The 13,340-nt window shown below is 40.4% G+C and overlaps 1 protein-coding gene across 2 annotated transcripts in view; it reads left to right on the top strand.

Annotated features, from left to right (window-relative positions):
- LOC114653862 (protein disulfide-isomerase TMX3-like) overlaps positions 1-13,340 on the top strand; it is a 1,157,775-nt gene that overhangs the window by 1,072,693 nt on the left and 71,742 nt on the right. The gene's annotated exons all lie outside the window — the stretch shown is intronic.

Below are 13,340 nucleotides of genomic sequence, written 5' to 3'. Positions count from 1 at the left end.
GCTTCCACAGCAGTGGTAATATATTTGTAGGAGAGTGCTAGAGACAGGGCCCGAGGAACATGTTGCATATTGCAAACCACAACCATTAGCCAGAATCTTTCCTGTTAAGCATACAGTGCTTCTTAGCAGTTAAGTTTTTTTTTTTTTTTTACTTCCTGAGGTAGTAAATTAATATTGTTTTCTTCTTGGCATGATATTGCAAAATACAATCTGAAAATAAGGCCCAATGGGCAGTTTTATTTGCTATTCTTCTTTCTTTTAGTTTGCTTTTATATTTTACTATAATAATACTGCATTTCTGTGCTTATTGTGTGGTGCTTTCAAAATTTTTAAATTAAAGTTTAGCTGGAAGAGCTAATACAGAAACTGAGCTTTTGAATTGTCGAACGCTCTTAACTTTGCAATAGTATCTCATTCTTCTTTTGGCTGCTCCCGTTAGGGGTTGCCACAGCGGATCATCTTCTTCCATATCTTTCTGTCCTCATCATCTTGTTCTGTTACACCCATCACCTGCATGTCCTCTCTCACCACATCCATAAACCTTTGCTTAGGCCTTCCTCTTTTCCTCTTCCCTGGCAGCTCTATCCTTGGCATCCTTCTCCCAGTATACCCAGCATCTCTCCTCTGCACACGTCCAAACCTGCGCAATCTCGCCTCTCTGACTTTGTCTCCCAACCGTCCAACTTGAGCTGACCCTCTAATGTCCTCATTTCTAATCCTGTCCATCCTCGTCACACTCAATGCAAATCTTAATTTCTTTAACTCTGCTACTTCCAGCTCTGTCTCCTGCGTTCTAGTCAGTGCCACCGTCTCCAACCCATATAACAGCTAATAATAAGAAGAATTCTTTGCATTTATATAGCTCTTTTCTCACTACTCAAAGCGCTCAGCAGTTGCAGGTTTAGGGCCTTGCTCAAGGGCCCAACAGAGCAGAGTCCCTTTTGGCATTTTACGGGATTCGAACCGGCAACCTTCCGATTGCCAGTGCAGATCCCTAGCCTCAGAGCCACCACTCCATCCTGTAGACCTTCCCTTTCACTCTTGCTCATACCTGTCTGTCACAAATTACTCCTGACACTCTTCTCCAACCATTCCACCCTGCCTACACTCTTTTTCACCTCTCTTCCACAATTCCCATTACTCTGTACTGTTGATCCCAAGTATTTAAACTCATCCATCTTCGCCAACTCTACTCCCTCATCCTCACCATTCCCCTGACTTCCCTCTCATTCACACACATGAATTCTGTCTTGTTCCTACTGACCTTCATTCCTCTCCTGTCTAGAGCATATGTCCACCTCTCCAGGGTCTCCACAACCTGCTACCTACTATCGCTACAGATCACAATGTCATCATCACAACTTTGCAATAGTATACAGTATGTTGATGCAAATAGGTTATATAATCTAGAAACACAAAACGTCTTCTAAATCCCACTGCAGCATTTTAGCTCTTAGTAGTTTTTCCACTTGCATAACATCAATGACATTTTATTAAATCACAGCATCAAATATGAGACAAAGGGATTAATTTGCACTTTCAAATTCAACAGTAGTAAAATTGGTCTTTCATGAACTTCTTTAGTATACTGTACAGACAAAGGGGAAGAGGTGAAAATTATATTAGTTGTAGCACTTTTGCAGAGTTGTAAAGGAATATGCGAGACTAAATACAATTTAAAATGTTGTTTGAAATGTAAAACTGCTCTGTACAGTACCTCTTAAAGAATTCACCACAGAAATAACATTGGAACTTTTTTCATTGCTCAGTTCATCTGCAACCAGTTTATTTTAAAACATGTTCTTGTCCATATTACTAACCGAAGGTTGTAAACCGGATGGGCGCAGGGCTCACCGGATGTACTGACAACGTGCGCGCCTAAAACATGCTTGCGAAAGGAGTCACTACTCAAACCAAAGGTCCATGCTGTGACAACGCGCGCGCCTACAACGCGCTTGCGAAAGGAGTCACGGCTCAAACCAAAGAAAACGCAGAAACGAGACTACGACCTGTCAGCTACACCTCAGGTAAAGTGTGCACGCCAGGTTGTACGGCTGCCTGGACACGACTGCCCACACCACCGCATAGGTCCATGCTGTGACAAAGCACGCGCCTACAACGTGCCTACTATAGGAGTAACAGCTCAAAAACGCAAGGATTCATGTCTCAAACCGTGGGGTGCAGGGCTCACCAACTAACAACAGAAACGACAATATTCAGCGCATATTTCAATCGCATGGCTCACCGGATGTACGGAATCCCCAAAGGTCCATGCTGTGACAACGCGCGCGGCTCAAACCAAGAGTCATGGCTTAAAAACGAAAGGATTCACGGGCTCAAACCAAAGGTCCATGCTGTGACAACGCGCGCGCCTACAATGCGCTTGCGAAAGGAGTCACGGCTCAACAATGAAAGGATTCACGTCTCAAACCGTGGGGCGCAGGGCTCACCGGATGTACAGAATCCCCAAAGGTCCATGCTGTGACAACGCGCGCGGCTCAAACCAAAGATCCATGCTGTGAGCGCGCCTACAATGCGCTTGCGAAAGGAGTTACGGCTCAAAGCAAAGGTCCACGCGCGCGCCTACAACTCGCTTGCGAAAGGAGTCACGGCTCAAACCAACTAACAACAGAAATGACAATATTCAGCGCATATTTCAATCGCATTCCAGTATTACAGTACGGAAACCCCACACGTCCACACTACACAGCATATGTACGCTGGCACCTACAACGCAAGCGCCTATACAGTAATAATAAGCCACAGAAAACACAGAGACAAGAGTAGATGGATAAACACAATAAACGAACGCTCCGCATTAAACGTAAGTGCCATTATAATTCATAACAGTAAACGACATATAGCTAACGGAGTCACGGCTCCAAAACGAAACCGCTGAACTAAGGGAAATACACACACGATCCCGAATGGATAGACACAATGAATGCAGGCGCCTACAACGCGCTTCTACACTGAAATATATTTCATACATATATGTGCGACAACTCAACAACATTAATAACAATTATACTTCTATTGTAATTACAATATATTAATGTATGTGCATATATATGTATTTCATTAAATCCATAACCTCCCAAAGCAATCCCACCCTCCATCGTGTGTCATCCCTCCAACGATTGTATGAAACACAGACTGATTGCCGTGCCTTCATATACATACATATATATGTATTTAATTAAATCCGTAACCTCCCACAACACTCCCACCCTCCCTCATCTGTCATCCTTCCAATGATTATATGACACACAGAGTGATTGCCATGCGTTTATTTGCGATTCATTAGAGAATCGGGGGTTTACTGGTAAAGTATAATAAAGTGGGGGAAAAATGGATTCTCGGGTGATAATGAGCAAGCTCCCGTTATTGTCTTTGATCATTGAAAGAATTAAGCCAAAAAAATGCAAAAACAAATTGAAACAAAGGCTTCTCCACTAAGTATTAAATTACTGTGTTCAATATGTTTCAATAAGTGTCATTCCACTTTATTTCATTTGCCTTAATTTATGACCTTTAATGTTGGGAATTCTTTATTTATGGATTTTTTTGAGTTAAAACCAATGTTTAATGAGAATTTTATGTGAATAGTCTCATTGGAAATATGTTTACTGACACATTCAATACTTATTTCACCCAATGTATATTGTTTTTTATTCTGGTTAAGAATGGGTCATTCTCAAATCTTTTGACCACGACTGTACAAGTATTGGTTTTCACAAAGTTTGCTGCTTCAATGTTTTTAGATCTTTTCGTCAGATGTTTCAATGGTGTACTGCAGTATAATCACAAGCCTTTCAGAAGTTTCAAAGTACTAGGGTGTTGTACCGTGTTAGCCATTATGAATGTAGTGAAAAGTCAAGCAAAATGACCCCTTTTATTGGCTAACTAAGGCTAACAAGGCCGGAGTGGTGGCTCTGAGGCTAAGGAGCTGCGCTGGTATTCCGAAGGTTACAGGTTCGAATCCCCGTCACTGCCAAAAAAAGGCCACTGCTCTGCTGGGCCCTTGAGCAAGGCCCTTAACCTGTAATTGCTCCAGGGGCGCTGTACTATGGCTGACCCTGCGCTCTGACCCCAAGGGGTATGCGAAAACTACCAAATTCCTAATACAAGAAATTGTATAAGGCGAAACAAAGAACAAACAAACAAACAAACTAAAGTGATTACAATATGCAAGCTTTCGAGGCAACTCAGGCCCCTTCTTCAGGCAAGATGTACTGCAGAAACTGGAGTTCCCTGTGTTTATATACACACTAGGACAAGAAACAACATTGGTAATTCTTTAAGTGAGAAATCTTAAATGTAAAAAAATCAGACTCCTTCAGGCTAAGGTTCAGTTAACAAGAGAGAAGAGCAATGTATGGTGAAGATCTTTGGATAAGATAACTGTCTAACAGTCTTTTGAAGTTTGTGATGAGTTTTTCCATACAATGTGGATCTGTAGTCATTTTGTCCATCAGTCTGAGAGATGCAAGCAATCCTCATATCTGGCTGTAAAACTCTTGCGTCTAGTCAAAAAGGCTTTTATTGACAATTATTTTTTCTTTAATTTTCATCTTATGTTGATTGTGAATATCATTTTCTTTTTCTCCTCAGACATGGGCTTCAGTTTTATTATTATACTGTACATTTCATGTTACAGTCGAACGTTGTTACTAATTTGCTAAAATATTTTTTGTTGCGGTTTTAAAAGAAAAGATTTGTCTTATGTATAGACTATGTAATGATGCAAAATGTTGCAATGCCCATGGGTGTTTATCACCTTTTCATTAAAGGACCCAAACCTTTTCTCTGTGACAAAAATACTTTCATAGCTTGTAATACACTTCAGTCCATAGAGCTGCTTTACTCGAAATGACATTGCTGCCTTGTGCCATTAACAATCATTTGTGTTTCCTCCATACAGCCTGTTAGTGTTTAAGTTCATGAGAGTTGGACTAAAAGGTGTTTCAGATTAGAATGCTGTAGCTTTTGGGTAATGAAGCATAATTGTTCAGCACAATTGTAATAGTCAAGTCAAGTTGGGGAGCATGCACTGGTACAGTGCGTTGCCGCACCCACTACACGACGAAACAACTCCTCAACCCCCCAGGCAGACATGCGTTCCAGTCCAACCTTCCGGAAATTACCCTGTATCTGTCGCAGCCAGGTGTTACGTGGGCGACCCCTTGGCCTGGTCCAGCCACTCGGGTTCCCAACAGTGAGAATCTTACGAGCTGGATCTTCCTCGGGGAAACACGCCACATGGCCGTAGTGCCGTAACTGACGCTCCCTCACAATGCAGGTAATGTGCCTCATTCGGGACTCGATGAGCAACCGCTCATTCGACACAAAGTCAAACCAACAGTACCCAAGGATTCTCTGAAGAGACACAGTACCAAAGGAGTCCAGTCTTCGTCTCAGGTCACTGGATAGCGTCCATGTCTCACAACCATATAGCAAGACAGGAAGCACCAGGACTCTAAAGACTTGGACCTTCATCCTTTTGCATAGATATCAGGAGTGCCACACACCCCTTTCCAGCGACCTTATGACCCCTCCCCCCATGCTCTCCCAATGCGTCAACTGACTTCATAGGAAGAGTCACCAGAGACATGAATGTCACTGCCATGGTAAGTAAACTTCTCAACAAGGTCGACACTCTCTCCGCAAACAGACACACTGCTGATGGCTGTGCCCAAGAGGTCATTTAAGGCCTGTAATAGTATCCATGTTATTTATTTCTCAAATTATTTTTATTTTTAGAATTGTTATAATTGCCTGTGGTGTTTATTTTTGATCTGTGTGAAGATACAGTATCTTTAACAGCTTTCTTTAGGGTGTACAGAGATTGTAAATGTATTCTAATCTCACATCCTTTCGTGTGCTATCAGCCTATATATGACCTGCACTTTCTTCATGTTCCTTAGCAGAACCACTGTCTTCAGAAAAGCTTTCTTTTAAAAATACAATGAAAGGTAACGGGATGATAGAGCTGACAAATTATTCATTAAAAACGGTCAAATTTAGTTTCTGTATCAATTAAATTTAAAAGCAGCAGCATAGAATACTTTTGTTTTCTGATGAGATTTCTACAGTGGAAGCCTTGGTCCTCAACTGGAATGGCACTTGCACATGTAAACTTGCATGGCTTCCCATTTTTTCTGCTATTCAAATTGTTTGCATTGCCAGTATTGCAGGAGAAGATGTAGATATAATGAGTACATTTTGGAAGTATATCAGCAGTTACAAAAAGTAGTAGACATTAAATATGTCTTGCCTTTTATGAACCTAATTAAAAGACTGCTCTGCTCGAAAATAAAAGAAAATCTGCTCTTTTTCAAGTAGATAATATAGGATGTAGACTACAGAGTCGGGAACATTGCTGAAATTATTTCCCATTTGTTAGTTTCTTTGTTTCCCCATCATTTTTATCTTAACCATAAGATCCTACCCAGTTTACTTGAATTAATAATTATGTAATTTTCACATATTAAAAAAAGTGTGGGATTTATAGGGACATTTTAAGCTTTGAAGCTATATGGTGCACACAGCCCTCTTCGTTTAATAAGTATTGACCCTTTTATCAGCTAATTTCTCATTTACTGTCCAATGCTAAAAATAATTAATGTATGTGTATATGTTGCTTTTTCACTGTTTTGTTTTTCTTTTTGCTTTTGATGTGTTTATTTTTAAATATGCTTAAATATTTTGCAGTACAGCATTTTGTGCTGCATCCTTCCCTGTAAGCTTTTAAATAATTTAAATTTTTATTATTGCTCATTTGTTTACTGTTTTATTGGTTGTGGTCACGGAAAAGAGCTATGAATATAATACTGTCAGAATCGTCCTTTGCTATGCCAGTTGTTGTTTGGCTTGGAGGACATTTATACCCAAACTCGCATTTGAATTTCCGTGAAAGAAAAACATTTATTAAAATCAGGAAACACTCTAAAGTAGCTTTCACTGAAGCTGCAGACTTTTTCCAATGTGTTAAGTGTGAAGGTATAGGCAGTCTCCTGTTCACAGAATTCTTTGACAGATGACACGTTTATAAAAGCAACACTTGAAGGTACAAAACTCTCACTAGTCTCTAAAATAGAAAACACAGATTAAAATCTGTTACATTAAAAAAAATGTGGAGCCAAATGTTATGAACAAATAATAGATTGATAAACATTTTCCAGGTTTATTTCTTAATCTCACCTAGATTATATTTTTATTTCTTGCTCTATAGCACCTGCAGTTACTAGCACCAGTCTGCTGTCATCATCCCTTCTCAGATCCCGAATGCTGCTTTATTTTAGTATCTTTAAAGGTTTCTTTTCTGATGTTTCTGACTTGGCTTGTTAATCATGTCAAAAAATTTATGATCTTGAGAATTGACTTTCCCATTTGGAAAGTACACACCCATCAGGGCCATAAACTTTCTTTGAAAGAACCAAGAATGAAGTAAATGATGTGCTGAGTTTATAATTCACCATGCTAAAAACCAAAACTAAAGAAGGGCGCCTAATCCAGATTAGATTAATTCAAAAATTTAAAATCACTGTTGAACTCACTTTTGCAATATTTACCGGATGACAGCAGGTAACAGAGCCTAGTCAGTGTAGAATGCTGTAATAAGCTTAAAATTTCAGAATCTCTTACCAACATTTCTTGTTTAAATATTGAATATGATAATAGAAATGTGCAATCCTTTATTAAAAAGTGATCCTAATTTCATTTTTCAAAATGTTAGTGGATACCCCCCATCCACACAAATGAGATTTACTGCACTGCGTCCGCCATAGCCACATACTGTATGTAGGTGGAGTGTGGTGTTCTAAAACTACCTCCCATACATTTGGAAGAAACGTTTGCTAAAAATATCTACTGATGTAAATTAAAGCCCAAATGAAGTTTTTGAACACTAATATCAGTTAATATTAGCTTGTTGTTGTTCTTCCTTCGGCTGCTCCCGTTAGGGGTTGCCACAGCGGATCATCATCTTCCATATCTTTTCTGTCCTCTGCATCTTTTTTTGTCACAACCATCACCTGCATGTCCTCTCTCACCACATCCATAAACCTTCGCTTAGGCCTTCCTCTTTTCCTCTTTCCTGGCAGCTCTATCCTTAGCGTCCTTCTCCTAATATACCCAGCATCTCTCCTCTGCACATGTCCAAACCAACGCAATCTCGCCTCTCTGACTTTGTCTCCCAACCGTCCAACTTGAGCTGACCCTCTAATGTACTCATTTCTAATCCTATCCATCCTCATCACACCCAGTGCAAATCTTAGCATCTTTAACTCTTCCTCCTCCAGCTCTGTCTCCTGCTTTCTGGTCAGTGCCACCATCTCCAACCCATATAACATAGCTGGTCTCACTACTGCCCTGTAGACCTTCCCTTTCACTCTTGGTGATACCTGTCTGTCACAAATTATTCTTGACACTCTTCTCCACCCATTCCACCCTGCCTGCACTCTTTTTCACCTCTCTTCAACAATCTTCATTACTCTGTACTGTTGATCCCAAGTATTTAAACTCCTCCACCTTCGCCAACTCTACTCCCTGCATCTTCACCATTCCACTGACCTCCCTCTCATTTACACACATATATTCTGTCTTGTTCCTACTGACCTTCATTCCTCTCCTCTCTAGAGCATATCTCCACCTCTCCATGGTCTCCTCAACCTGCTCCCTACTATCAATACAGATCACAATGTCATCAGCAGCCATCATAGTCCACGGGGACTCCTGGCTAATCTCGTCTGTCAACCTGCCCATCATCATTGCAAATAAGAAAGGGCTCAGAGCCAATCCCTGATGTAATCCCACCTCCAACTTGAATGCATCCGTCACTCCTACCGCAGACCTCACTACTGTCACACTTCCCTCGTTCATATCCTGTACAACTCTTACATACTTCTCTGCCACTCCCAACTTCCTCATACAATACCACAACTCCTCTCCAGGCACCCTGTCATATGCTTTCTCCAGGTCCACAAAGACGCAATGCAACTCCTTCTGGCCTTCTCTAAACTTCTCCATCAACATCAATTTTATTCCCCTGTAGTTACTGCAGTCCTGCACATCCCCCTTATTCTTAAATATCGGCACCAGTACACTTCTCCACTCCTCAGGCATGCTCTCACTTTCCAAGATTCCATTAAACAATCTGTTTAAAAACACCACTGCCATCTCTCCGAAACACCTCAATGCTTCCATAGGTATGTCATCTGGACCAACGGCCTTTCCATTTTTCAGCCTCTTCATAGCTGTCCTTACTTCCTACTTGCTAATCCGTTGCATTTCCTGATTCACTATCTCCACATCATCCAACCTCTTCTCTCTCTCGTTCTCATCATCAGCCTCCCAAAGTACTCTTTCCATCTGCTCAACACACTCTCCTCGCTTGTGAGTATGTGTCCATCTTTATCCTTTATCACCCTAACCTGCTGCACATCTTTCCCAGCTCGGTCCCTCTGTCTAGCCAATTGGTACAGGTCCTTTTCTCCCTCCTTAGTGTCCAACCTCTCATACAACTCATCATACGCCTTTTTTTTAGCTTTCGCCACCTCTCTCTTCACCTTGCGCCTTATCTCCTTGTACTCTTGTCTACTTTCTGCATCTCTCTGACTATCCTACTTCTTCTTTGCCATCCTTTTCCTCTGTATACTCTCCTGTATTTCCTCATTCCAAAACAAGGTTTCCTTTTCCTCCTTCCAGATGTCACGCCAGGCACCCTTCTTGCTGTCACCCTTACTACACCTGCTGTAGTTTCCCAGCTGTCTGGTAACTCTTCACTGCCATCCAGTGCCTGTCTCCCCTCCTCCCTAAACTCAACCTTGCAGTCTTCCTTTTTCATCTTCCACTATTTGATCCTTGGCTCTGCCCTCACTCTCTTCCTCTTCTTGATCTCCAACGTCATCCTACAGACCACTATCCAATGCTGCTTAACTACACTTTCCCCTGCCACCACTTTGCAGTCTTCAATCTCCTTCAGATCAACTCTTCTGCATAGGATGTAATCTACCTGTGTGCATCTTCCTCCACTATTGTACGTAACCCTATGTTCCTCCCTCTTCTTAAAATACGTATTCACCACAACCATATCCATCCTTTTGGCAAAATCCTCTATCCTCTGACCTTCTTCATTCCTCCCCTTGACACCATACCTACCCATCACCTCCTCGTCTCCTCTGTTCCCTTCACCAACATGCCCATTGAAATCTGCTCCAATCACTACGTTCTGTCCCTTGGGTACACTGTTCATCACTTCATCCAACTCACTTCAAAAATCTTCTTTCTCATCCATCACACACCTAACTTGCGGTGCATATGCACTAACAACATTCATCATCACACCTCCAATTTCCAGCTTCATATTCATTACTCTGCCTGACACTCTTTTCACCTCTAAAACACTCCTGACATACTGTTCCTTCAGAATAACTCCTACCCCATTTCTCCTCCCATCCACACCATGATAGAACAAATTGAATCCACGTCTGATCCCCCTGGCCTTACTCCTCTTCCATTTAGTCTCTTGCACGCACAATATATCAGCCTTCCTTCTCTCCATCATATCTGCTAACTCTCTCCCCTTACCAGTCATACTGCCCACATTCAAAGTTCCTACCCTCAGTTCCACTCTCTCTTTACTTTCCTCCTCTCCTCCTGCCTCTGGACATGTCTCCCCCCTCTTCTTCTCCTTCTTCTTCTTCGGCCAACAGTAGCCCAATTTCCGCCAGCACCCTGTTGGCTAACAGTACTGGTGGCGGTCGATGTTAACCCAGGGCTCGACTGATCCGGTATGGAAATTTGTATTGTTGTCCGCATATTGATTTGGCAAAATTTTACACCAGATGCCCTTCCTGATGTGATCCGGGCTTGGGACCGCGAAGAAACACACTGGTTTGTGCATCCCCTGTGGCTAGCCTGTTAAAGTCCAGCATTAAACAAGGATATACACTCACCCGCCACTTTATTAGGTACACCTGTTTAACTCCTTCTTAGTGCAAATATCTAATCTAATATCTAAGCCAATCACGTGGTAGCATTTAGGCATGTAGGCACTGTCAAGAGTCACTGTCGGTTAAGTTATGAAGGAAGAAAGGCAGATATCTGGTTGGTGTTTGCTACTGGCCAACAAATTATGTTAGATAATAACATATTATTTAATCCGGTAAGATACTGTATATGTGCAGAAAAGATGACTTCATATTCATGGGTGATTTTATCTTTCCAAACTTTGATTGGGAAGCCCCTATCAGGAATACAAAAGAGGAAACTGGAGTGGTGCAGATGGCTTATGGCTGTTTTTTCAACCTGTTTGTCTCCAGCCCAACACATGGTGACACATGGCTAGATCTTATCTTTTCAAACAATTAAGACAGAGTAACAAAAGCAGAAGTTACTGATACTTTAAACAGTGATCACTGCATGGTAAAATTTGAGATAATCTTTGAAAACACACAAATGTACACCAAAACAAAGATATATAACCTGAGTAAAGCAAACTTTATGGGGATGAGAAGTATCTACAAACTATCAAATGAGAAAGCAAAAAACTCAGCAACTATAATGACAGTAGGTGTCATTTCAGAGATCTTCTGGTCCAGGCTCAAAATAAGTTTACTCTGAAAAGCATTAAATCCAAAAAAATAAAGAATCGACCAAAATGCATAAGTAGGAGCATTATTGAAAAAGTAAAACTGAAAAGATCACTGTTCAAAAAAATTTTAAAAAGCCAGATAATTCTAACATTGAGGAATACCGGAAGCTACAGCAAGAGATAAAAAAAAAAAAAAAAAATTTGAAATGTCGAAAGAGAAACCAAATTAAAAGAGAGAATCCAAAACGAACAGCATGCAATTTTTTCAGTACTACTCCAGTAAAAAGACAGAATTTAAGAAACCTAAAGGACACAAATGGAAAAATCATTGAAAATGAGAAATAAATTGCAAATGAACCCCTGGGCCTGATGGGATTTTAACAATTGTATTGAAAGAAATGAAAGATGCCTAATGATTTATAAATGACATCTTTCAGCAGTCACTTCAGAAGGCAGAAGTACCTGAGGATTGGAAAGTTGCAAAAGTGACCTCAAGAAAGTAGTCAAAATACATCCTAGTAATTATAGACCAATTAGTCTTATTTCTGTACCATGAAAAATTATGGAAACTTTACTAAGAAATTGAAAATTTCTTAAATGAAAATAATATTCTAAATTACAGCTAGCATGGGTTTATGAGAGGAAGGTCCTGCCAAACCAATCTAATAGATTTTTTTTTTTTTTTTGAAAAAGCAACTGGAATAGCTGACAAAAACAAAGCATACAACATAATTTACCTCAACTTTTAAAAAGCATTTTGTACTGTCCCACACCAAAGAGGAATTCTGAAACTTGGTGATGAAGGCATCAGAAGTAACCTACATAACTGGATCTCCAGTTATGCAGGAGACAAAAAGTACAAATAAAATGCTCCACATGGAGCAAGGTTATCAGTGGAGTCCGTCAGGGGAATGTCCTTGGGCCATTATTTTTTCTGATTTATATTAATAACATTGAATCTGAAATAGTTAGCAAACTTGTCAAATTCAAAGTCAAAGCGAACTTTATTGTCATCTCAGCCATATACAAGTATACAGATAGACGAAATTGCGAAGCTCAGGGTCCACAGTGTAATAATATGATGTGCAAGTAATAAATTAAAAAAAAATTAAAATTTAAAATTAAAACACAAACCAGACAAGACATCGTGCAAAGACAAGACAAAGAAGTAGCAGCAATATTGACATGTAGTAAGCAATATGAACATTGATGCACAATTCACAGATGACACTAAAATTGGAAGGATGGTAGACACTGAGGAGGCAGCAAAAAGAATTCAAAATGACCTGGACAAGCTTCAGAACTGAGTGAACATGCGGAAATTGCAGTTTAAGGTAGAGAAGTACAAAGTGCTGCACATGCACCAAAGGAACATCAATTACAAATACAAGATGGGAGACACTGTCATACAGGAAGAAACCTCTATTTAGGGGTATATGTTAATGCAAAATTGTCTTCGACTAAGCAATTAAACTAAACACAGAAGCAATTAAAAAAGCAGATAAAATTAGATTATATCATTAAAACTGTTTGAATTTAAGTCAAGGGATGTTATGCTCAAACTATATAATGCACTTGTAAGACCGCTTCAAGGGTACTGTGTGCAGTTCCGGTTACCATGGTACAAGAAAGACATAGCAGCACTGGAAGCTGTGCAGATGAGAGCAACCAGGTGCATCCCAAGACTCAAGGACATGCTTACTCTGACAGAGTTGGGGAATTAAACCGGTTTAGTCTCGAGCAG

Source organism: Erpetoichthys calabaricus, chromosome 6 (genome assembly GCF_900747795.2).
Source record: "Erpetoichthys calabaricus chromosome 6, fErpCal1.3, whole genome shotgun sequence".
Taxonomy (NCBI): domain Eukaryota; kingdom Metazoa; phylum Chordata; class Cladistia; order Polypteriformes; family Polypteridae; genus Erpetoichthys; species Erpetoichthys calabaricus.
Note: the sequence above shows the minus strand (reverse complement) of the source record. Positions and strands in the feature narration are given on the sequence as shown.